At 50.2% G+C, this 25194-nt stretch overlaps 1 protein-coding gene across 1 annotated transcript in view; it reads right to left on the bottom strand.

Moving 5' to 3' along the window:
• The window catches only part of LOC136838140 (zinc finger protein 585A-like), a 376081-nt gene that overhangs the window by 41296 nt on the left and 309591 nt on the right, over nucleotides 1–25194 (bottom strand). The gene's annotated exons all lie outside the window — the stretch shown is intronic.

The raw sequence follows: 25194 nt of genomic DNA, 5'->3' as shown, positions 1-25194 counted from the left end.
TGAACCACGTCTGGGTCAACATGTATAGTTGGCAAAGGCTTCTTCAAGGTACTGTAGTAATGTGTCTCCTCTGGCGAGTGAGAGGATGAGGAAGTTTCTTGCATGAGCAACAAGACCTAAGTGAATTGTCCTGCCAAGACACAAGAAAATTCACCTGGTCAAAGACCCCTTCAGCAAGTCGCGACCATCGACAATTTGGTTTCCTTTTTTTGGGTCCCCAAAATATTCAATGACTGACAAAAGGTCCACAGGGTAAGCCATGGTCTCTTCCAAGAGATCATTAAACTGCTGTATCAAACGGACAATGTCCAAATAATTCCTCTGCAACTTAGGGGTGTCCAAGTCCTAGGGCATAGGGCCCTCAAACCCTTCCAGGTCACTGTCTTCCCAGTTACTCCCTCTGCAGGAGAGGGATGCTCGCCAGAGTCCCCTGGTGATCTCTCTACCACTCGAGCATACAACTGGTCCGGTCCGAGGAAAAAACCCAGAGCGTATGCTTCCATGGCCGGAACTCTGCAGAGGTGGACTGTCCCAGGGAGAGCGGTCCCGTTCACGTGAACATGGACAGGGGCTGTCCTGAAGACCTGATGCAGTCTTCTTAGAAGCCGGGACCTTTACAGTAGAAGAAGACTGGGTGGGGGACCTCCTCTTAACTTTCCCAGGTTAGCAGGCTGGCAGGCCGGCATCACCATTCCAGGACCCTTGCACTGTTCCAGGGCAGGGGGTGGGAGAGCACCTGTACACTTGACTGGGACAATTACTGCCCAGAAAGGTGAATTCCATGGCCCTGAGCAGTGGCTGATCCCATGCTCTACGCAGTGGAATTGCAGTACTGTAGGTACAGCTGGTGAGAGATCCCTTAGCCTTTTCCATATAAGAAGGCTGGCCATCAGATCCCCTACGGGACTTCTTACAGCTGGGAGACAGCCTTCTTCTTCCTCCGCTTGTACTCTTGGTACCGCTTTGGAAGGAGGGGAGGAGGTGACAGCACACCATGAAGGTGAAGACGAAAATGACAATGATGGTTCTTGATTCCTCTTCGACTTCACTGCAGGCCTTTGGACAGCAGAGTGTGGATACGGACGTCACAAATGGAAGACAATGTCAAGGGTAACCCTTGAGGACACAATTCTGGAGGCAGGAACGAAGGAACCACTGACATAGTGGTGGCCCTCCAACCAGTAGACACTGTAACTGTAGACTGCAGTACTATAAGTTCTGTAGTCACAGTTATGGTGGTAGCAGTACTGGAAGGTCTTTGGAGTCCTCCAAGTGGCAGATCAAACCCTCAACACTCGGCTCCCCTGGGAGGCCTAGGGATGCCATAAGCCCCTTGGGCTCCACACCACCCGAAAAACAAATTGGGTTAAGGGAGGCAATCTCTCCTTGCCCTGAGGAGGATAATTCTTTTTCAGAGCGAGTGGAGACAGCCCTGGAGAAGTTAAACCAGTCAATCGTTCCCATACATTGGCTCTCTGCTGACAAAGTAGTAGAGACATTAAAGGAGAAAACCACTCCTTTAGGAGTAGCAACAGCAGGTGGAAATTTACTGGGGGCAAGAAGGAGTCACGAGAGAATCCTCTGTGTCATCAGCGGAGTATTGCATCCCGATGACACTACAGAAAACTACTTCTCTCTCTTCTCCACCCAGGCAAACCTCATCCGTTGTTTAAAAGGCCAGACACAACACTCACTACACAGATTACTGACTGCAACCATGCTTCCTGCAGGACGCACACAAAGTATGAATGTTTATCTCTAACAAGGAGAGGAACTGATTACAGTGAACCCTCGTTTATCGCGGTAGATAGGTTCCAGAACTGGCCGCGATAGCTGAAAATCCGCGAAGTAGGGACACCATATTTACAGTATTTATTTAATGTGTATTCAGACTTTTAAAACCCTCCCTTTACATAGTACTGTTAACAAACCACCCTTTACAGTAATGTACAGATATCTACAATACGTACATACAGTACACAGGCACAAATGATAAGCAATAAAACAGTAAGTGAACATAAAAAAATAGAAAGATTGTTATGGTGCGTACTGTACAATTGTACAGTATTTTACTCACCACGATAGAGTTGGAAGTTACAATAAAGCCCTCCTCGTATGTACTGTTAACAAAACCACCCTTTAATGTACAGAACACTTAATGCATGTACAGTACCTAATCTAAAACAGGCACTAATATTAAAATGTTAGAATATTAAAGTATATAAAGAAATAAAGATTGTTACTGTACCCACCATGAAAGAAGTTGAAGAAAAACTTGAATGATGATGGCGATGAATTTGCTGCACAGTAGAAATGATGATGATGAAGCTGATGATGTCTTCTACTGTGCAGCCAATGATTGTATTTTACGTCTCTTCAGACTGAGGTGTCTTTTCCTGGGACACCTCTTCAACTTCTTCCTGGGACACTTCTTCAATTTCTTCCGAAGGCATAGTAGCAGGAGGAACTGGCTCTTTTTTATTGCGAGGCTGGAAGAACATTGTGATCGGAAGTTGCTGCCGCTGCTTCTTTTTCGATCGAAGAGCATCCTGTAGGGAGTCATGTCTTCATCGATTTTGTTGCAGAACTGCAGAGAACGAACCATATCCTCGTCCCATTCTTGTGACAATTCTTTCAGCTCCTTCGCTAGGTTGCAGAGCTTGGCAAGCCGTTCTAATGTTAAGCCTGTTTCTTCGACAACTTCTTGGGTCTTTTCCTGTGGTTCATTTTCTTCCTCACTGGCTGATTTTGTCAGGTCTTCGAGGTCTCGTCAGTTAGCGGCTGGGAATGGCAGTCCAACAACTCGTCAACGCGTCTTCCGTCGTCATGTCGCCAAACCCATCACCTCCAATTATCGCAGCCAACTGCACAGATTTCCATACTGCAGAGTGTTGAATCTCGGCAGGCGTAAATCCCTCGTCGTCGTAAACAATCTCGGACCACAACTTCCTCCAGCTCGCGTTAACGGTAGCAGGTTTCATTTCTTGCAGTGCCTTCTGGATGTTCTGAAGGCACGTGGCAATTGTGTACTGCCGCCAGTACGCCTTCAAATTGAATGTTTCATCCTCATCTTCTTGGGCGGCATCCACACACGCAACGAGGTCCGCCAAGGTATTCTTCGTGTAGAGGGCCTTGAACGCCCTGATAACCCCCTGGTCCATCGGTTGAATTAAGGACGTTGTGTTGGGTGGCAGGAACTCAACCTGAATGCCCTCATGCGAAAGATCAGTCGCGTGTCCACCAGCGTTATCCAACAGGAGAAGGATCTTAAATGGCAAGCCCTTCTCTAAGAGATATTTACTGACTTGTGGGATAAAACACTGGTGGAACCAGTTGGAGGTCAGCATCTTCGTAATCCATGCTTTTGGATTATGCATCCAATACACGGGAAGGAGATTCTTATTTTTATTTTTCAAAGCACGAGGGTTTTTCGACTTATAAATAAGCCCTGGCTTTAGCAAAAATCCCAAGAGCATTGCCACACATCACGAGGGTAACACGATCTTTGAATGCTTTAAAGCCAGAGGCTTTGGCTTCTTCTTTGAACAGGAAAGTTCGCGATGGCATTCTCTTCCAAAACAAACCCGTCTCGTCCATATTAAAGACTTGTTCAGGCTTGTATCCACCTTCAGCGATAATATTCTTGAACGTCTCATTCGCGTAAGTTTCAGCAGCGACCGTGTCAGCAGAAGCAGCCTCGCCATGCAGGGAAACGCTTTTCAGGCCGAAGCGTTTCTGAAACTTGGCGAACCATCCTTTGCTGGCGGTAAAACGTCGTGTCTGAGGCTGGGAATCAGTGGATGTCCCTGCTTGAGGTTCATCTACATCATCTTCGTCGTCTTCCTCTTCTTCTTCTTCAGCGTGGTCGCCATCATCTTGAGGTTCCTTTGCCGCGAAATTCTCATACAACCTCAAAGCCTTGGTTCGGATGGTGTTTGTATCCAAGGCTATTTTCTTCTTCCGGCAGTCGGCAATCCAGATTGACAAAGCACCTTCCATATGGACGATCGTTTTATTACGAGCCGTAACAACTCGCTTTGCTGACTTGCTAAAGGTGATGGCAGCCGTCTTCCTAATCTTCGCCTCATCCTTCTTAATGTAGCGAACGGTGGATTCGTTCACTCCAAAATGGCGGGCCACGGCCGCGTAACTTCTCCCTTCCTTCAACATATCGAGAAGTGTCACCTTCTCAGCAATCGTCATCATTTTCCGTTGGCGTTTAGGCTCAGTACCAGCCTTAGCAGAAGCAGAATGCTTGGGAGCCATTGTAGGGGTTAAACAAAGTTAAAAAAAAAGTTCAACTTCAAACACACACTGTCACGCACAGCACTGGTAATGTAAACAGCATCTATCTACCGAGAGAGCGGGAAACGAAGTGGCCGCGAGAAGATGCTGTGGGTCAGAGACAAGGGAAGCTGCTGCGGGTCGGAGAAACGGTCAAAACACCAATCACAGGCGAGATTACAAAACTTGGGAGCTGATTCGTCATCTATCACCAATGGAACCAACCACAGCCCATCTTACATGCTAGTTTCAAATTCAAATATACTTTACGCTATTTTATGCTTTTTTTGTTGTAGTAGTATAGGTTTATTCGAGATGTGACTTTTGCAACAAACAATATTATTGGATGCAGTACAAAAGATTCATGGAAAAGATGCACATTCATTACATTTGTATTTTATAATTAGTATATATGTAGCCATCAGCAGCCTTACACCATAAAAAATATGACAATGTCAGACTGCATCTGATTAGCGTTTCATGTTCAGTTTAATTTTACTAGTACTATAATGAATTATCGTATGATCACATTCTCTTTTTGTTTAATTTCATTTTGTACTGAATTATATGTCATAATGCAATGAACCAACAGTACTAGCAGATATTAATAATTATTAATGGAATTAATGAAATATTTGGGTCTTCATATATCGCGACTATTTTTGAAATTTCCGGAAAATCCGCTATATATTTTCTCTTATAATATACATACGTAATGGAAAAAATCCGCGAAGTCGTGAATCCGCAATAGTCGAACCGCGAAGTAGCGAGGGTTCACTGTACCGCCTGCCCGGATGTAAACATTCCAATTTGCCTTCCGGCCCAGGTACAGATTGAGGGGTGGCATGAGGTGGGCATAATTGTAAAGGACCTCGGGTTTGTATAGTTAGGAAAAATACAATTTACTTTTAAAAATTGTTATTTGTTCCGACACAATAAACAAACCCTCGGTCCTTTACATTAGGAGACTCACTGATTGGAGGGAAGAATCTGAAAAAGTCTCTCTGAACTGACTGGAGTTCACCACCTTGTCTTCCCTTCCTGGTCGTAAGAGCGAGGAAGGGAAAAACCGCCTCTGACAAAAGATCGGGTTGTAAGAAACGCAGGATCAGTTGTCAGACTTCTGGGTCCCTTTGCATGAAAGAGGAAAACGTCAGTTCATGCTAAGTAGGCTAGGAAGAAACTGACGTCGGATGACAATAAGGCAAATACAAGCATTGGGTTTGTCTCAAAGTAATGGACTCCTTCCTCCCCTTGCAAGAGGAAGGAGTGGGGTTGCTTCTATTAACCTGAATGGAAATAGAACAGAAGCTCTCGTTATGTGCTTACCTGCCTCGATCGCCCGGTCCAGCTTGTAACGGCGCGTCCGCTCCCTGCCCGTGGGAAGAGAGCTTAGGATGGGGAGAAGGAATAGAGGCCAGTCACTCAAGATTCATCTCCCAATCACTACCGTACAACATAGGTGAGATGCAACCTGTCCCGTTAGGGGAGCTGGATAAGCTACACAACTTGTTGAGCAGCCACCACAGGACCCAAGGAAAAAGTGTCCAAGGACTTGTGTGCAACATCCCGGAGGTAGAAGGAGGTGAAGGTAGTCTGTCGGGACCACACACACGCCTTCAGCACCTGTGGTACCGACATATTCTTCCGGAATGCGAGGAACGGACCAATGCTGCGAACCTTGTGAGCTCTCGGACGAAGCGTACCGGTGTCGTCTTCTCCTGCAGCAGAGTACGCTCTCCTTATCGTCTCACGAAGCCAAAAAGAGATGGTATTCTTGGACACTTCTTTCTTGGTTGAGCCAGTGCTAACGAAGAGTCGTCGACACTCAGGCCGGAGGTGCCGAGTCTTCTTCAGATAGCGCCGCAGCACCCTAACAGGACACAGTAGCATCTCGTCTGGATCATTATCTACGAAGTCCTCTAGGGAGGGGATCGTGAAGGACTCGAACCGTGCGTCAGGGACCAAAGGGTTCTGAGTCTTCACTACGAAATCCAGGATGAAATCGAGCGTAACTGATCCCCATCCCCTCGAGTGTTTGACATCAAAGGAAAGTCCGTGAAGCTTGCCAACTCTCTTCGCCGATGCCAGGGCAAGCAAGAAAACAGTCTTGAGGGTCAGATCCCTGTCTGACGACTCTCTTAAAGGCTCATACGGTGCACAAGTCAGGCTCCTTAATACGAGAGTCACATCCCACACAGGGGGCCTGAGATCCCCGGGTGGGCAAGACCGTTCGAAGCTTCTCATGAGTAGAGAAATCTCGAAAGAGGAGGAGATGTCTACTCCTTTCAGCCGCAAGACTAGGCCAAGTGCGGCGCGGTAGCCTTTTACAGCTGAAACGGAGAGAAGCTTCTCTCGGCAAAGGAAGACGAGGAAGTCCGCGACCTGCTGAACAGTAGCTCCAATCGGAGAGATAACCCTTCGACGACACCAACCACAGATGGACCACTTTCCCTGGTATACCGCTGCGGAGGATCTTCTGAGGTAGCCTGCCATCTCTGTTGCTGCGCGGCGCGAAAAGCCTCTCGCTCGCAAGAGATGGTGGATAACCTCCAGCCGTGAAGACACAGGGAATGCACTGCCAGGTGGAACCGCTTTGCGTCAGGTTGACGCAGAAGGTTGGCCCAGGGGGGAATCTCTCTCGGCGCCTCGGAGAGGAGAGCTAGCAGGTCCAGGTACCAACTGGCCTGGGGCCATTTGGGTGCCACCAGAGTCATTCTGAGATTCGGGGTGATCATCACTTGGCTGATCACACGGCAAATCAGACAGAATGGGGGAAAGGCGTAAGCGTCGAGATTGTCCCACGGGTGTTGGAACGCGTCCTCCGCAGCGGCCCATGGGTCCGGCACAACAGAACAAAAGATCTGGAGTTTTCTGTTGTGCCGGGTGGCGAACAGATCGACGACTGGATGCCCCCACAGGTCGAACAGCCTTTCCGCTACTTCCTGATGGAGGGACCATTCGGTCCCTACCACCTGGCTCTGGCGGCTGAGCTTGTCTGCCACGACATTCCTCTTGCCTGGAATGTACATGGCTGACAGCTCTACCGAGTGAGCCATGGCCCACTCGTGCACCTGCATCGTCAATTGATGAAGCTGGTGGGACACCAGACCCCCTGCTTGTTGACATATGCCACTACCGTGGTATTGTCGCTCATCAGTACCATGGAGTGTCCCATCACTCGATCCTGGAACTCCTGGAGGGCCAGGAAGGCCGCCTTGAGCTCCAGGATGTTGATGTGAAGGTGCTTGTCGTCTTGGTGCCACACTCCCGAAGTCAGCAACTCCTCCAGGTGTGCGCCCCATCCCTCGGTCGATGCGTCCGAGAACAGAAGCATGTCCGGAGGGGGAGTATGCAGGGATACTCCGATTAAGAGGTTCCTGTCGTCTAACCACCAGTGAAGGTCCTTTCTCACTTCCTCGGAAAGAGGAATGAGGAAGGACTGGGGGTCTCAGGACTGGGACTAATGTTCCTTTAGTCTCCACTGGAGAGACCGCAGGTGAAGACGCCCGTGAGGTACTAGCTTCTCCAATGACGACAGGTGACCGATGACGACTTGCCATTGCCGAGCTGGTTGCTCCTGTCGAGACAGGAACAACTGTGCTGCCTGCCTGAACTTGCTGATACGAGAGTCCGAGGGAAAGACTTTCGCTGCCACCGTGTCTATCAGCATGCCCAGGTACTTTATCCTCTGCTTGGGGGTGAGATCTGACTTCTCCAGATTTACCATGATCCCTAGATCCCGGCAAAACTCGAGGAGACGATCCCTGTCCTGTAGCAACAGCGAGCGAGAGCTCGCCAGGACTAGCCAGTCATCGAGATACCTCAGTAGGCGTATCCCGTGCGAGTGGGCCCAAGCTGACACGAGAGAGAACACTCTCGTGAACACCTGGGGAGCGGTCGAGAGCCCGAAGCAAAGTGCCCTGAATTGGAAGACCGACTCCCCAAGGACGAAGCGGAGGTACTTGCGCGAGGACGGATGGATGGGTATCTGGAAATACGCATCCCTCAAGTCCACCGTAAGCATGAAGTCGTTCTCCCTGATGGAGGCCAGCACAGTTTGTGCTGTTTCCATTGTGAACCGAGTCTGGCGAAGGAAACGGTTCAAGGGAGAGAGGTCTATGACCGGTCTCCATCCCCCTGATGCCTTCTCTACGAGAAAGATGCGGCTGTAAAAGCCTGGAGACTGGTCCGACACGACTTCTACAGCATTCTTGCTCAGCATGGCTTGCATTCTTGCTGTAGTGCGATGTCCTTCGACAAACCTGAAAGATAAGTTTGGAGATGGACTGGAGAGTAGGTGAGGGGAGGCCGAGACTCGAAGGGTAGTAGATATCCCTCCCGAAGGATATCCACTATCCAGGTCTCGGCTCCGTGTCGCTGCCATGTTGCCCAATGGCTCGACAGGCACCCCCCCACCTTTAGCAGCTTTTGGGGGGGAACGCCGCCCCTAGCATTTCCCCTTCTTCTTCTTACCCTTGCCCCCTTTACCGGATTGGAAAGGGGGCTGAAAGGGGCGGGAGTAACGCCCCCTTCTCGAGGAAGAAGAAGGCTGGGTGTTTCCTCTGGACCCCTTCGAAGACTGGGACTTCTTAGGGGCAGAGGAAGTGCCAGCCTGGCCCGAAGACCTGGCTGCAGTGGGACGAGAAGACCCGGAGGTCTTAACCACTGCCTGGTGGACAAGCCGGTCGCTTTCATTGGCACGGCGTTTGTCCACCGCGGTATCCACCAACTCTCTAGGGAAGAGAGAGGAGGAACCCAGCAATGGTCCATTCCGAAGGGCGATAGCTGACTCGGGACCTACGGACCTGGCAAAACGATAGAGAACGGCGTCCCTCCACTTTAGCACAAGGTTCGCCCACAGGTTTGCAGTCTGGTGGGCAAGGTAGGAAACAGCCCTACCTCCAGACTGGCACAGTCTCCCAAAGGCGGAGTCCTCCCCAGGTACAATAGCGCCTGAGGAAGCAGCTACCTTCGATACTGTGAATGACCACAGATCGAGCCAAGAGACTGCTTGGAAGGCCGCCATGGCGATGGCTTCCAGGGTTGCAGCTTCTTGTTGAGAGAGAGAAATGTTCTCTGCCGACAATTGCTGCAACGACAGACCCGGATCCAAACGAGTCAGGTCCAGGTCAACCTGTTTAGTCAGCAACGCCCCTTCCGCTGGTGCGTAAAAACGCTTCTGACGAGGCAGAGGGGGAGGGAAGAAGCTTGTCCGAGCGACTCGATCGAAGCGAGCTGTCCTGCCCAGACACAAGACCGTTCACTTGATCGAGAACTCCCTCGGCAAGTGTGGACCACGGCAGCCCCACCGAAGCCTTGGGTTCCTTCTTGGGTCCCCAGAAGGATTCGAGGCGCGACGGACAATCCACAGAAGAGGCCGTGGTCCCTTCCCCGAGGTCATTGTGCCGACGAATCAGCACGATAACCTCTGCAAAAGTCCTCTGTATTTCGGGGGTGTCCGCATCCTGGGGCAGAGGACCCTCGAGTCCTTCCAGGGTGCGGTCCTCCCGAACTACTCTCCCTGCAGGAGGGAGAACCTCGGCAGACCCCCGAGGACCTTCCTGAACTACACGGGCGTAGGACCTGGTCGAGCCAAGGACCGAGCCATGTGCATACCCCCCACGCAGTTGAACTCTGAGGAGAACAATCCCCAGAGTTCCTCCTCTCCGACTCACGCCCCCTGGAGGAGACCGAAGGAGCGGAGGGGACAGGCGAGGAAGATCAGGCGCTCCTGCTGCCTTTACTGGCAGAACCAGTAGAGGCAGCGGGCCGAGAGCGGTCAACAACCCGCGGTGATGATGAGCCCCCAGGTCGAGGAGACCGCTTCATCCCAGGTGAAACGATCTCCCGAGGAGAGCGGAGCGGCTCGCGAGAGTTGAGCCGCGCATTCGTCTCCCCCGAGCCAGGCTGGCCGCACGGGCGTGGCCGGGGACGGGGAGGAGTCGAACGCGCGGCTGGCTGGCGCGAGCTTGCACTGTCCTCTGGACGCGCCCCAGACTTCTTCGAGGCCGGAGCCTCTTGGGAAGACTGAGTAGGGGACTTCTTCCCTGTCTCTCCTTGCGTTCGGCCCCGCGGGGCTGAAGCATTGTCCCGGGAACCTGACCTGGCACTGGAAGGAGTGCCAGCAGGAAGAGGCGGAGCACCTGTATGCCCCGGCTCTTTCTCTCGTCCCACGCCCTGGTCCGTACGGCGAGAAGTGTCCACCGTAACAGACTGGGGTACCCGAGTCTCCTTGGGGACCCGGGTACTCGGAGCAACTCGCGAACGAGTGTCCGACGCGGTCTCGCTGGCCTTAGAAGCAGGAGGTTTCTTAGGCACAGCAGGGAGTGTGCCGACCTTGGTCTGCACGCCCTTGGCTCCCGGTGCCCCTGGCCCAGAGGCCGGGGCAGCGGTTCCCTGATCCGAGGATCGGGAAGAGCCTACGAGGGATCCCACTGCCTTCCCTGTGGAAGGAGGCAGACCCTTAGAAATCTTGGTGCAAGGTTTCTTAGGGGGAAGAGAGGCAGACTTCTTCTTCTTCGGCCGCGAAGCCTCGGAAGGAGAAGAGGAAGAAGCAGCAGACGACGACTATGAAGATGATGAAGACGATGACGACACCTTCCTAGACCACTTTTCTTCTTCTTCTTCACCATATGCTTCAGGAAAGCAGTCAAATCCCCAAGCCAGGAAAGCGAGGCCGCCGATTCAGGAACAGCAGGAACAGCAGGAGGGGCTGCAGCAGCAGAAGGCGCATCCCGGGCAGAGACGGCGGAGCTCGGACCAGCAATTGCCTGGGCAGAGAGAGCCGCGCGTCGGCCAGGAACCGAGGTGGGCGGGGCCAGGGATGCAGGCGCCGCCCCTCCCGCGTGCAGATTCAAGTTGGGCCGCACCAAGGTCGCTGGGATGGGGATTGAGGCAGACGAAGGGCCGGGCTGGAGAGTCAGACGAGGAACCGTATCCAAAGACAGGCCATGGTCAGCAACAGGGGCAGCAACAGTCACGTAAGGATATGATGACGTCACCATGTAGGAGGGGCCAGCGCGCGTGAATGGAGCCAGGAAGCCAGGCGGCAGTGGAACAGCGTGCTGGCCCGCGGATGACGCCGATACTTGGGTGTCCAGATGCGAAGCCACTGAAATCGGCATCTGGACGAACCTCGAGAAGGTGACAGTTGTCGTAGTGGCTGTCGCTGTCGTGTGGGTTGTGGCCGGAGGGGGGGCCAGGGGAGCCAATCCCTCCAGAGCCGAGCCAGGTAGGCCCAGGTGTAGCCAGGGAGAGTTGGGATTCATCGCCTGGCTATCCAGTCCGGGACCTGAAGCAAGAGTCGGGTTAGCAATGGAAGCCCCTACCTGCTCCGAGGAAAAACTCACCTCCGGAACGGGAAGAGACTTCTGAGAGGATGTCGCGGTCCAACTCTCCCCCGCGCCCTTCCACAAACGAAGAAACGTAAGAGGAAGGGGAGGGGGAGTCCTCACCCGAGGGAGAGGGAGCAAGAAGGGGAAGTTCGCCGGGAGGGAGAAACGAACCAGATACATTTGCCACCAACGGAGTCGTCGGGGGTGTATTTCCCTCGGACGACTCCTTGGTAGGCTTACGACGGTAATGTCGCCTCCCCTCGAACTTGCCCCATTGCTCAGAGGACCACAAACAACACTCACTACAAGTCGAGTCGCGTGAACACACACGCCCCCTGCAAGATGTACAGAGTGCGTGTGGGTCCACGTCGACTCTAGATCTGAAAGAATTACACTTTTTACCCCCTACCCCGGGACACACACGCTGGGGATAGGAGGGTTTAGATGACTTTTCCATATTAAAGAGAAAAAAAGAATATTCCCACCAAAAAAGACGAAAAAATGCTGTCAGGCAGAGAGCGGCAAAGAACAACGTCCGAGCGCTACGACGGCCGAAAGCAAAATGATATTTTTATGATAAAATAAAGTTTTGTACATACTTACCCGGCAGATATATACTTAGCTATAGTCTCCGACGTTCCCGACAGAAATTCAAATTTCGCGGCACACGCGACAGGTAGGTCAGGTGATCTACCATACCTGCCGCTGGGTGGCAGGAATAGGAACCATTCCCGTTTTCTAATCAGATTTTCTCTTCCACCTGTCTCCTGAGGGGAGGCTGGGAGGGCCATTAATCGTATATATCTGCCGGGTAAGTATGTACAAAACTTTATTTTATCATAAAAATATCATTTTTGTACATGCAACTTACCCGTCAGATATATACTTAGCTGATTGGCACCCTTGGAGGAGGGCAAGAGACAGTTAAAAACTAAAAAACGGGAAACAACATATGTTGTAGGATATACAAAAAACCATGGTTCTTACCTGATTGGGCAGAAGACTTCATGGATACTGTCTATGAGTCTGCTTGCTGCAAGTGCTTCAGCGAGGATGTGACCTATGACTGACAGCCCTTCTGGATCGTGTCAATGGAGGATGACCCACTTACATGACAGAGCCTGCTATGGATCGTGTCAATGGGGGCTGACCCACTTACATGACAGAGCCCTTTTACCTGAATCATATCAATGGGGGCTATCCCTCTTACATGACAGAGCTAGGTAATAATAAAATACTATAAGGAGCTAAAAACCAAACCCGACCACCTGACCAAGCCTAACCTTGTTAGTGATACGAGATGAAAGAGAGGCTATCTCCAACACTCTCTTCCAACCGACCATAAAAACACAACCACGCATTAAAAGAACAACTAACTAGTTAGACTAAAAAGGATTAGCTTCAGCTCCTTGACCCAGCACCGAATCTGCGGATACGTAAGCTCCTAGAGAGAAGCACTTCTCATAAGTAACACGAACATCTCTCAAATAATGAGAAGCGAACACCGAGTTACATCTCCAGTACGTAGAGTCCACAATAGACTGGAGGGACCAAGACTTGTGAAAAGCCAGAGAAGTAGCTATGGCTCTCACCTCATGAGCATTCACTCTCAGGAGCTGTAAGTGCTCGTCCTTGCAAGAAAGATGCGCCTCCTTGATAACATCTCTAATGAAGAAAGCCTGGGCATTCTTAGAAATAGTTCTTGAAGGATCCTTGACTGAGCACCAAAGACTTTCAGTATTGCCCCCGAGCTGTTTCTTTCTCTCCAGATAACATTTAAGGCTTCTTACTGGACAGAGAGTGTGCTCCAACTCTTGTCCTGAGAAGTGGAGAGTCCGACCTCAAAACTCCTAGGCCAAGGTTTGGAAGGGTTCTCATTTTTTGCTAAAAAGAGGGGCTTAAAGGAGCAGATTGCAGAGTCCTTTTTAAAGCCGACAGAACCTTCCAAAGCCTGTAATTCGCTCAATCTTTTAGCAGATGCAAGAGCAAAAAGAAACAACGATTTCCTGGTTAGATCCCTGAAAGAGGCAGATCGAGGAGGCTCAAATTTATCGGACATTAAGAATTTTAAGACCACGTCCAAATTCCAGCTGGGAGGTCTAGGGGACTTGTTTTTAGACGTTTCGAATGACCTTATAAGGTCGTGAAGGTCCTTATTTTCAGAGATGTTAAGACCTCTGTGTCTAAAAACTGAGGAAAGCATGCTTCTATATCCCTTGATGGTGGAAACTGCCAGATTACACTGTTCCCTTAGATAAATAAGGAAATCCGCGATATCCATTACAGAGGTACAGGAAGAGGACACTTTCTGAGCTCTGCACCATCTCCTAAAGACTTCCCACTTCGACTGGTAGAGGAGCAAGGTAGAGGATCTTCTGGCTCTGGCGATGGCCTTCGCAGCCTTGCGCGAAAATCCCTTCGCTCTAACCAGTCCTTCGACAGTCTGAAGGCAGTTAGGTTGAGAGCGGGGAGGTTCTTGTGATATCTGTCGAAGTGGGGCTGTTTGAGAAGATCGCTCCTGAGAGGGAGCGACCTGGGAAAGTCTATCATCCATTCCAGTACCTCTGTGAACCAGTCTCGAGATGGCCAAAAGGGAGCGATCAGGGTGAGTTTGGTGCCCTTTGAGGAAGCAAACTTTCTTATCACCTCCCCTAGAATCTTGAACGGGGGAAAGGCATACCCGTCTAGACCTTCCCAATTTAGGAGAAGGCCGTCTATCGCTACTGCTCTGGGGTCCGAGATCAGGGAGCAGTAGTTCTCCAATCTCTTGTTCCAATGTGTGGCGAAGAGGTCGATATTGGGTCTCCCCCAAAGGAACCACAGCCTTTCGCAAATCTCTGGATGTAGAGACCATTCCGTGGGAAGCACCTGGTCTTTCCTGCTGAGCAGGTCCGCTCTCACATTCCTTTCTCCCTGAACGAACCTGGTGAGGAGAATGATGTTCCTCTCCTCCGCCCACATCAGAAGGCTCCTTGCTGCGACGTAAAGGGAGAAGGAGTGAGTCCCTCCTTGCTTTCTGATATAAGCCAGGGCTGTGGTGTTGTCGGAATTTACAAGCACTACGGCCCCTTGACTAGCCGTTCGAAGCGGACAAGTGCTAGATGTATGGCTACTAGTTCCTTCTTGTTGATGTGCCAGGACCTCTGTTCTGCTTCCCAGGTGCCTGACACTTCTTCCGGGCCTAGTGTTGCTCCCCAACCCGACTCCGATGTGTCTGAAAACAACACTAGGCGAGGGTTTGGCGGTTGAAGAGGGATTCCTCGACCCAGTTTCTGGGGGTCTAACCACCAACGGAGATGTTCTTTTACTTGGTCCGAAATCAGAAAGGTGTCTGACAACTCTTGGGACTTCCGATCCCAAGATTCGTTCAGGAAGAACTGCAGAGGTCTTAGGTGAAGCCTTCCTAGAGAAACGAACTGTTCCAGCGAGGAAATGGTCCCCAGCAGACTCATCCATTCCCTCGCAGAACATCTGTCCTTCTCTAGAAAGTCTGTCACCTTTTGTAGGCAGCGTTCCCTTCTTTCCAGGGATGGAAACGCTTGAAAACCCCGAGAATCCATCAGAATCCCCAGGTAGACAATTTTCTGCTGAGGAATCATCTGGGACTTCTCGAGGTTTACTAGAAGTCCTAGAGACTGTACCAGTCTTAAGGTGCGAGATAGGTCCTCCAGACAACGGTTTCTCGAATTGGCACGAATCAGCCAATCGTCGAGATACAAGGAAATCCTTACCCCTTCTAAATGTAACCAATGAGCCACATTCTTGAGAATGGTCATGAACACTTGGGGGGCTGTGGAAAGTCCGAAGCACAGAGCCCTGAACTGGAAGGTTCTTCCATTTACCATGAACCTTAGGAACTTCCTGGAGGAGGGATGGATGGGTACGTGGAAGTATGCATCCTGAAGGTCCAGGGACACCATCCAATCTCCTTGACGAAGAGACAACAGAACAGAGGACGTCGTCTCCATCGAGAACTTCTTCTTGATGACATACGCGTTCAGGGAGCTCACGTCCAACACCGGTCTCCACCCCCCCGAAGTTTTTGGCACTAGAAAAAGCCGATTGTAAAACCCCGGGGAATGAAGATCTTGAACCGGTTCTATGGCAGCTTTTGCTAGCATTTGATCGACGGCTAGCAGAAGGGCTTGCCTTCGCACAGGATCCTTGTATCTCGCCGATAACTCCCTTGGAGTTGTTGTCAAGGGAGGTTTCGAGTTGAAGGGAATGAGGTAACCCTTCCTCAGGATAGAGAGGGACCATTCGTCCGCCCCCTTTTGTGCCCAGGCTTCGGCGAAGTTCAGAAGTCTGGCACCCACAGGCGTCTGGAGGACTTGTTTCTCACTTGGACTTCCTGGCTGGGAGTCCTGAAGGTCTTGTTCTTCTTTCAGGTCTACGCCTCCTGATAGACCTGGATCCTCGAAAGGGCTCCTGAAAGGGGGCCTTCTCCTTCTTTGCAAGGGGAGCTGCAGGTCTCATCCTTTTAGAAGACTGCGCAAGCAGATCTTGAGACGCTTTCTCCGACAACGAACGAGACACTTCTTTAACCGTCTCCTGCGGGAAAAGATGGCTTGAAAGAGGAGCGTACAAGAGGGAGGACCTCTGGAGAGGAGAAACAGATTTGGAGAGAAAAGCACTGAACACGGATTTCTTCTCAAGTAAGCCAGTACCAAAAAGGGAAGCGATCTCCATAGAGCCGTCCCTGACAGCCTTGTCTAAGCAAGACAAAATGCTGCCGAGGTCCTCCATGCTGAAAAAGTCCTCTTCTAGATTCTTCTTCGCTAAGGCCCCTAGAGACCAGTCCATGAAGTTAAATACTTCGAGAACATGGAAAAGGCCCTTGAGGAAATGATCCAACTCACATAAACCCCAAGAAGCCTTGGCCGAATTAAGCGAGAGCCTTCTCGAAGAATCCACCAAAGAGGAGAAGTCTGATCCAGCCGATGAGGGGAGAGCCAACCCCATCGGTTCCTTTGTCTCGTACCATATTCCTGCTCTGCCTGAAAGCCTGGAGGGAGGCAAGGAGAAGACTGTCTTGCCGGCATCCTTCTTCGAAGAGAGCCACTCTCCGAAGCCCTTAAGCGCCTTCTTCATCGAGATAGTCGGACGCATCTTAACCAAGGAGGACGACTTAGAGGCCTTGGTGCTCGAAAGCATGGAGCCAGGAGAAGGAGGAGAAGCAGGCTTGAGGGATTCTCCATACTCCTGAACAAGCAAAGCTGTTAACCTCTTGTAATCCGAAACACTAACGTCCTTGGGGATTCGTCCTCCGATAAAACTTCCAGGCCTGCAGGAGGAGGAGAACGTTTGGAAGATGAAGGGCACTTGCCAGAAGAAGAGCGCCTAGAAGGAGAGGAGCCTTTGTCCACTGAAGAGCGTCGATCCGGGGAAAAGCGCCTGCTAGAAGACTGGCGCCTGACAGGAGAAGAGCCTCGAACAGTAGAGGAGCCCTTACTAGGAGAGGGGAGCCTACCAGAAGGGAGGAAGGCTGGGGAGGAGCTTCTACGAGACGACGAACGAGGCTTGCGTGAAGAGCGTTTGACTGGAGAGAGATCATCTCCAACAGGAGAAGACCGACGACGACGAGGGCGCGAGCGCCTGGGAGGAGAGGCGCTATCAGCCGATGAAGAGCGCCTAGGAGAGAAGCGCCTGCAAGGAGAGGAGCGCCTGGTAGGAGAGGAGCGCCTGCTACTGGAGGGGCGCTTAACTGGAGAAGAGCGCTTCACAGAGGAAGGAATTCTATCAGGAGAACGTAGTCCAGGCGAAGATCGCTTGCAAACTGAAGGACGCTTGCTGGGAGAAAGGTGTTTCTTGGAGGACTTGACAGGCAAAGAGACATCTTTCCTACGAGAAGAGTTCTTGTTCAAAGAGCTAGCAAGCGCAGAGAGCTGAGCCTGGAGGCCAACCAGGATCTACTTGGTGGACTCCTGACCCCCCGAAGAAGAGGAGGGAGATCTTCGAGTTCTCTTCTTCGCAACGGGAGAACCCTCAGGGAAGCGTTCAGGGCTGGAATCCAATGCGTCTTCTCTCGGGGCCTTCCAAGTCCTCTTCAAAGGGCGCGACTCCTCGGCCGAACTCCAATCACGCTTGGGCGAAGAGGAAGCAGAAGACGAGAAACACTTCTTCAAGATCCCTTTCCTATGGCGATCTAAGGCAGCCTGGGACGCGTCAACAGGAGCTGCCGAAGGGACGCCTGACCGTTGGGAATGCTCTTCATCCCCCTTGCGGCTGTCGACATTCCTCCTCCACTGGGTCTGGGAGTTTGGAAGAGGTCTAGGCCTAGGAGCGATGCGGAGCCGGTCAGACGCCCCCTCCACTACACTGGGGACACTACACACATCACTATCACTTTTTCCTTTCTTCTCCTCCAACGCACGCATCTGCAACTGCATCTTGCGGATCGTGGCTTTCATGGCAGCCATCTCAGACAACGAATCCGCAGGTTCGACGAAGGGTGAAGGAGCTGAAACAACAGGAGTGACAGGCGAATCTGGAAGAGTGTTAGGTTCTAATTCTACATCCTTAGAAAGAGACCTACTTGAGCTCCTAGAAGAAGCCTTCCTAACTCTATCCTTCTCCAGCTTGCGTACATAAGCGCTCAAAGCCTTCCATTCCAGATCAGTGAGGTTCTCACATTCAACACAAGTGTTATCAATCCAGCAATCATTCCCCCTACACCTCGAACACACAGTGTGAGGATCTACCGAAGCTTTCGGTAGTCTCACCTTACACTCAGACTTAACACACACACGAAAAACTGGTGCAAAACTCTGATCAGACATTCTTACAGAAAAATCCAAAGCCAAAATCAAAATCAAACCACAAAAGCGTATGCCAAGCCAAAGATCCAATACGTCACCAAAGGTCAGTCCAAAATAAATCCTCAGCGAGCGAAAAATGAAAATCTAAGCAGGAGGAACCAACAACAGATGTTGCCGGAACCAGCGACAGAGAAAACCTGATTAGAAAACGGGAATGGTTCCTATTCCCGCCACCCAGCTGCGGGTATGGTAGATCACCTGACCTACCTGTCGCTTGTGCCGCGAAATTTGAATTTCTGTCGGGAACGTCGGAGACTATAGCTAAGTATATATCTGACGGGTAAGTTGCATGTACAAAATTGGAATGTTTACATCCGGGCAGGCGGTACTCCCGCCTCCCGGACAGTAGTTAACTGCCTAACCACCTTGTTTGAAGTTCAACGGCTGTTTCCAGCCTACGCCTGAAAGTAATCTCCTAATGTAAAGGACCGAGGGTTTGTATATTGTGTCGGAACAAAGTAAGGTTTTCTTACGATATTTGACAATTTTTGGGCTTACGACGATTTTTGGCTTACGACGCGGCGTGGGAATGTAACCTCCATCATAAACCAGGAACTGCCTGTATTGGATTGGTCTTATTGCCAGTCTCTCCTTCCTCTCCTTGTTAGAGGAAGCAGTGGGCTTCCTTCTATGAATCTAATGACAGAAAAATAGAATGGACTTACCTGCATCAGCCACCAGTTCCAGCATGAGCCGGCTCGAATCCCACTATCTGCCCTAAGGAAGAGAAAGAAGGATGACGAGGAGGGAGGAGGAGAGGCCAGTCACTCACGCAATCACTCTTACTTTCATAACTGAACACCTTAAACGAGATGCTACCTGTCCTCTTAGAGGAGCTGGGTAAGCTACACAACTTGTTGAGCAGCAACCACAGGTTCCAAGAAAAAAGTGTCCAAGGACTTGTGGGCAATGTCCCGAAGGTAGAATGATGTGATAGGTGGTCTATCGAGACCAAACCCCCACTTTCAGTACCTGAGGAACTGCCAGATTCTTCCGGAATGCGAGGGTTGGACCAATGGCCCTGACTTCGTGAGCACTCGGGTGGAAGGTATCGGTGTTGTCTTCACCAGCTGCAGAATATGCTCCACTGATCGTCTCACAAAGCCAGAAAGAAATAGTGTTCTTGGACGAGCCAATGCTAACAAAGAGTCATTGACACTCAGGCTGGAGATGCCGAGTTCTCTTCAGATGGCACCACAGCACTCTAACAGGACAAAGTAGCATCTTGTCTGGATCATTATCAACAAAGTCCTCTCTGGAGGGGATCATGAAGGACTTGAACCTAGCATAAGGGACGAGTGGGTTCTGAGTTTTCACAATGAAATCCGGGATGAAATTGAGAGTAACAGATCCCCATCCCCTCAAGTGTTTAACATCGAAGGAAAGTCCATGAAGTTCGCCTACTCTCTTCACCGATGCCAGGATGAGCAGAAAGACAGTCTTGAGGGTTAGATCCTTGTCTGACGACTCATAAAGGCTCGTACGGTGCACGGGTCAGGCTCTCCAAAACGGGAGACACATCCCAAGAAGGGGACCTGAGGTTCCTGGGAGGGGAAGACCTTTCAAAGCTTCTCATCAGTGGCAAAATCTCCAAAGAAGAGGAGATATTTACACCTTTCAGGCACAAGACTAAGCCAAGTACAGCCTTATAGCCTTTTACAGCTGAAACAGAGAGAAGCTTCTCTCAGTGAAGGAAGAAGAAGAAGTCCGAGACCTGCTGAACAGTGGCTCCGACTGGAGAGAGACCCTGTCTATGACACCAACTGCAGAAGATGGCCCATTTTCCCTGGTACACCACTGCAGAGGACTTCTTGAGGTATACAGCCGTCTCTGTTGCTGCGAGGCGAAAAAGCCTCTCGCTGGCAAGAGATGCTGGATAGTCTCCACCCATGAAGACACAGGGAGTGCACTGCCTGATGGTACTGCTCCACATGGGGTTGACACAGAAGGTTGGGCCAGGGAGGAATCTCTCTCGGTGCCTCGGACAGCAGAGCTAGCAGGTTGGGATACCAAAATGGCCGGGAGCCACCTGATTCATCCTGAGATTAGGGGTGATTAACTGCCTGCTGATCAACTTGCGAATCAGACAAAACGGAGGGAAGGCGTATATGTTGAGGTTGTCCCGTGGTCCTCCACAGTGGCCCATGGGTCTGGCACGATGGAGCAGAAGACTGGAAGTTTTCTGTTGTGCCGAGGGGAGAACAGATCGATGGCAGGAAGTCCTCACAGTTCGAACCACCTCTCCATGATACCTGAGTGAAGGGACCGGTCACCCTGTCCCTATCACCTGATTCTGGCAGTTGAGCTTGTCTGCCACTACATTCCTCTTGCCTAGAATGCACCTGGCTGACAGCTCTATGAGTGAGCTACTGCCAACTCGTGCACCTGCAATGTCAACTGATGCAGTGGGAAGGAAATGAGACCCCCTGCTTGTTGACACGTGCCACTACTGTGGCATTGTCACTCATCAACACCACCGAGTGTGCCATCACTTGATCCTGAAACTCTGGGAGGGGTAGGAAGGCCATCTTGAGTACCAGGATGTTGATGCGAAGGTGCCTGTCATCTTGGTTCCACACTCCCAAAGTCAGCAACTCCTCCAGGTGCGTGCCCCATCCCTCGGTAGATGCATTTGGGAACAGAAGCATGTTGGGAGGGGGGAGTATGCAGGGATACTCCTATTAAGAGGTTCCTGTCATCCATCCACCAGTTCAAATCCTGTCTCACTTCTTCCAAAAGAAGAAAGGGAAAGGAGTGAGCGTCTCGAAACTGGGACCAGTACTCCCTCATTCTCCAGTGGAGAGAACGAAGGTGAAGCCACCCACGAGGGACCAGCTTCTCCAACGATGACGGGTGACCGATGACGACTTGCCATTGCCATGCTGGCTGCTCCCACCAAGACAGGAACAGCTGCGCTGCCTTTCTGAACCTGCTGATACGAGAGTCCCAGGGAAAGACTCTTGCTACTACCTGTATCTATCTGCACGCCCAGGTACTTTATCCTCTATTTGAGAATGAGATCTGACTTCTCAAGATTTGCTACGACCCCTACACTGCAGCAAAACTTGAAAAGTCGATCCCTGTCCCGTAGCAACTGTGAGCCGGAGCTCGCCAGGATAAGCCAGTCGTCGAGACACCTCAAAAGACGTATCCCGTACAAATGGGCCCAAGCTGACACAAGGGTGAACACTTGCATAAACACCTGGCGGGCGGTCGAGAGCCCGAAACACAGTACCCTGAACTGGAACAGTGCTTTCCCTAGGATAAAGCGAGAGGACAGATGGACGGGTATTTGGAAATACGCATCCTTCAAGTCCACCTTAAGTATGAAGTCATTCTCCCTGATGGAGGCGAGCACTGGGCGTGCTGTTTCCATCATGAACTGAGTCTGGTGAATGAATCGGTTCAAGGGAGAGAGGTTTGTGAATGGTCTCCAGCCCCCTGAAGCTTTCTCTACAAGAAAAAAAAAATAAATAAAATGTGCAGTTGCTGCAGTGGATTTACTCAGAAGACAATGGACTAGAAAATTATAAGAGAGGACACTTACTGTGGAAGAGCTGTTGAAAATGGAGGAAGGGATAAGGCAGAGAAGTGGTAAGGAACATAGAGAACGTGAAGCTGCCAGATTGCAGAAAAGAAACAAAAACACTTGGTCAGGCCCTGAGCTCTTCTTCCTGTTCCTCTATACATGACACTAAGCCCTAAAAGGTGCTGATCTCGACACACTTGCCGCAAAGAAAGTTTGACAGCAGTTAGAAAGGTGAGAAGGAAAAAAAAATACTAGATATTGATCTCTCCAGTAGGAAGAAGGACAGCGATGAAATCCAGAAGTGGCTGATGTTGAGCAAGTTAACTACCAACCTGACGAAGTCTAAGAGACCATAGTTGGTGGCAGAACACTATACGTTTAGGTTAAGAATTAGGTTTAGGGTTCTTTTAGGGGGTCGTGGTAATATTAAGACTGAAGTAGCTTAAGTTACAGTTCTGTAGGTTAAGGTTCTTTTGATAGGAAGGCATTGGAACTATAGGATTAAGACTGAGTAACATAAGTTTTGATGAACTATAGTGATAAGGTTAGATAAGTTTCTGTTCTGTAGATTAAGAATTATTAATCATATTGTTTTTTTTTTTGTCATTGTAGTATTAAAGAAATAAATTATGTTAAAGAAAGTCAAGTTTTATTTAGTATCCTCTAAATTTGTTCCCATCATCCTATTCACTTGTGTAGCTTCAAGAAGCCCCTACATAATACTTTGGCACCCAACGTGGGGCCTTTGATATTAAAGTAAGAGTGGGGTGCAGAATTGGAGATGGCAGAGGGAGCAGGTTTGGAAGGTGTTGGGTCAGGTGAAGGGGAGCAAGGTTGGGTGCAGAGGTTGGATAGGCTGATGTACATGATGGTCAGCATGCAGGATAAGTTAGAGGAAGCCCAGGTAAGGGAAAGTAAATTGGTTGCAAGAATGGAGGCGACGGAGAGGAAGACGACTGAAATGGCTAGGACTGAGCCCGGTGATGGGAAGGGAAGTGAGGGCGCTGAGGCAAAAGATGCAAAGGAGAAAATCCCTAAGAAAGGGAAGGAGTTGTTAAGTAAGAGTAAGGAGCACTCATCACTGATGAGGGCAGTACAAGTGAGGCGTATGAAAGTGATAGGGAAGACAGTAGTAAGAAAAAAGAGGGAAGGAAGAAGAAAAGACGAAAGAGGAGAGGTGTAAGGAAAGAGGAATGAAGTTCCTGGATTTTCAGGGATAGTTCAGACTTGGAAGTCAAGGAGGATAGGAAGATTGAAAGTGGTAGTGATAGTAGTGACGGTTTGCGTGAGCCCCAGGAGAAAGAGGCCAAAATGATGTTCCTGAGGGAGGTTCCCCGACTGAGAAATTTTACATCGGGAAGGAAAGAGACATGTATGAGTTTTTTGATGAGTATGAGAAGTATTGTAGGCAAAAGTATGGAGAGAAGGAAAGTGTGTGGATGAAGCAGCTGGGAGAGTTCTTGGATGGGCGGTTGAAAATGTGCTGCAGGAGTATGTGTGAGGGTGAGCCAGGGTATGAGTCCATGAAGGCTAGAGTGATTAAGCAGGTGAAGAGAATGAAAGGAAGTGTTGTGCACAAGAAGGATGGTAGGTTTGAGGAGGCCAAGATGAAGGCTGCAGAGGAAGTGAGCTTGTATGCTCATCGGCTGGTAGCGTTGGCCAGAAGGAAGTATGCCTAAGTTCTTGGCCACCATTCCTGAGAAAATTCAGGTAATTTTAAATGAGAAGAATAAAGATTGGAAGCGGTGGTCAGGAAAGAGCTTAAATTGGGAGGCTGTATTTGAGATCCTAGAAGACCTGAGAGTGGATGAGGATGAACCAAAGATGTACGTTGGGCCCGAGGTGGTAAAGGGAAGAACGTATAAGGACGCTTTAGTGAGTGAGGAACTAAGCGTGATGAAAGCCTTGTTGGAGGAGTGTAGGAGAGACCAGGGGGAAAGAGGAAGAAAGAATGTGCAAGTGAATGTGGGGAGTAATGGGAAAAGGAGCTCGAGCAGAAGCCGAGAGAGGTTTACGAGTGGAAGTGTGGGTGAAGCAAATGGGAATGTGAGGGGAGGGCAGATGGGAGTGAGTAGTAGTAGTAAGGAGTGTTTCAGGTACAGAAGGACTGGGCATGTGAAAGTGGATTGCAGATGGGCCAATGGCAAGTGTTTCAGTTGTGGAAAGAGGGCATATGTTGAAGGACTGCCCGCAGGTAAAAGAGTTTAAGTGTTTCAGTTGTGGAAAGGTAGGACATCGAGCGAGAGACTGCCAGAGTGGAAGGAGAATAGGAGTAAATGGAAGTCATTGTGGAAACTGTGGAGTGAGTGGGCAATGTGCCAGAGCATGTAAGAACCCTCGGAGCAAGTGTGAAGGATGTGGAATGGAGGGTCATGTGAAGGAAGTCTGCCGTACCAAACCCCAACCCCAAGGAAACTAAGTGTGAAGGGGGTTTACCGTGGTGAGCCCTCTGGTATGGAAGGGATAGATGTATTGCATGTAAGAGAAGGGTTCGTGAGTTGGAACGTCTGTTTTGGGGAGCGAGTAGATTGTTGTTTGTGTGTTACGGTAGAATGTGGTGGAGTGTTACTGAAAGCGTTGATTGATACTGGTTGTAGCGGAAATGAGGTTTTCAGAGAGGCATATGAGATAGTAAACAAAACGTAGCACAGAAGCAGGGGTGTACTGGATATGTGACAGGGATTGAAGGATTGGAAGTAAGGGTGTGTGCGAGGTTTGTTGAGTCAGTTGCGGTTGCAGGAATACGGCTGGAGGAGGAGGATTTTTACGTTGTGGACAGAGTGAACGAGAAGTATGATATGTTGCTGGGGTATGCATATTTGAAGAAAAAGAGGGTAAAGGTGTACCCAGAACAAGAAATGATAGAAATACGAATGGGGAGTGAAACCAGTGTGAAGTTGTATGTGGAGGAGGATGGACAAGTAAGTCTGAAGATGGTTTCTGGAGTGGAGGTGTATGCGATGGATGATGTACAAATGCCAAGGGATTCGGGAAGTGTGTGGAGTGTGAAAGTAGGGTGGAGGACTAATGTTGGAATTGGCGCAGAGCTTTTAGGAGAAATGTTTATGTTGGACGGTAGCTCTGCGTGTTGTGAGATAAGGCGGGTCGCATGTGTTTGATGGGATTATGGATGTAAACGACCCAAAAGTGGTGTACAGGTGTGTGGGAATGTGAAAAAGAAAAGGTGGAGAGGCATATATACATCTTGGTGATAGAGCAGGAAGTC

Source organism: Macrobrachium rosenbergii, unplaced genomic scaffold (genome assembly GCF_040412425.1).
Source record: "Macrobrachium rosenbergii isolate ZJJX-2024 unplaced genomic scaffold, ASM4041242v1 171, whole genome shotgun sequence".
Classification (NCBI taxonomy): Eukaryota; Metazoa; Arthropoda; class Malacostraca; order Decapoda; family Palaemonidae; genus Macrobrachium; species Macrobrachium rosenbergii.
Note: the sequence above shows the minus strand (reverse complement) of the source record. Positions and strands in the feature narration are given on the sequence as shown.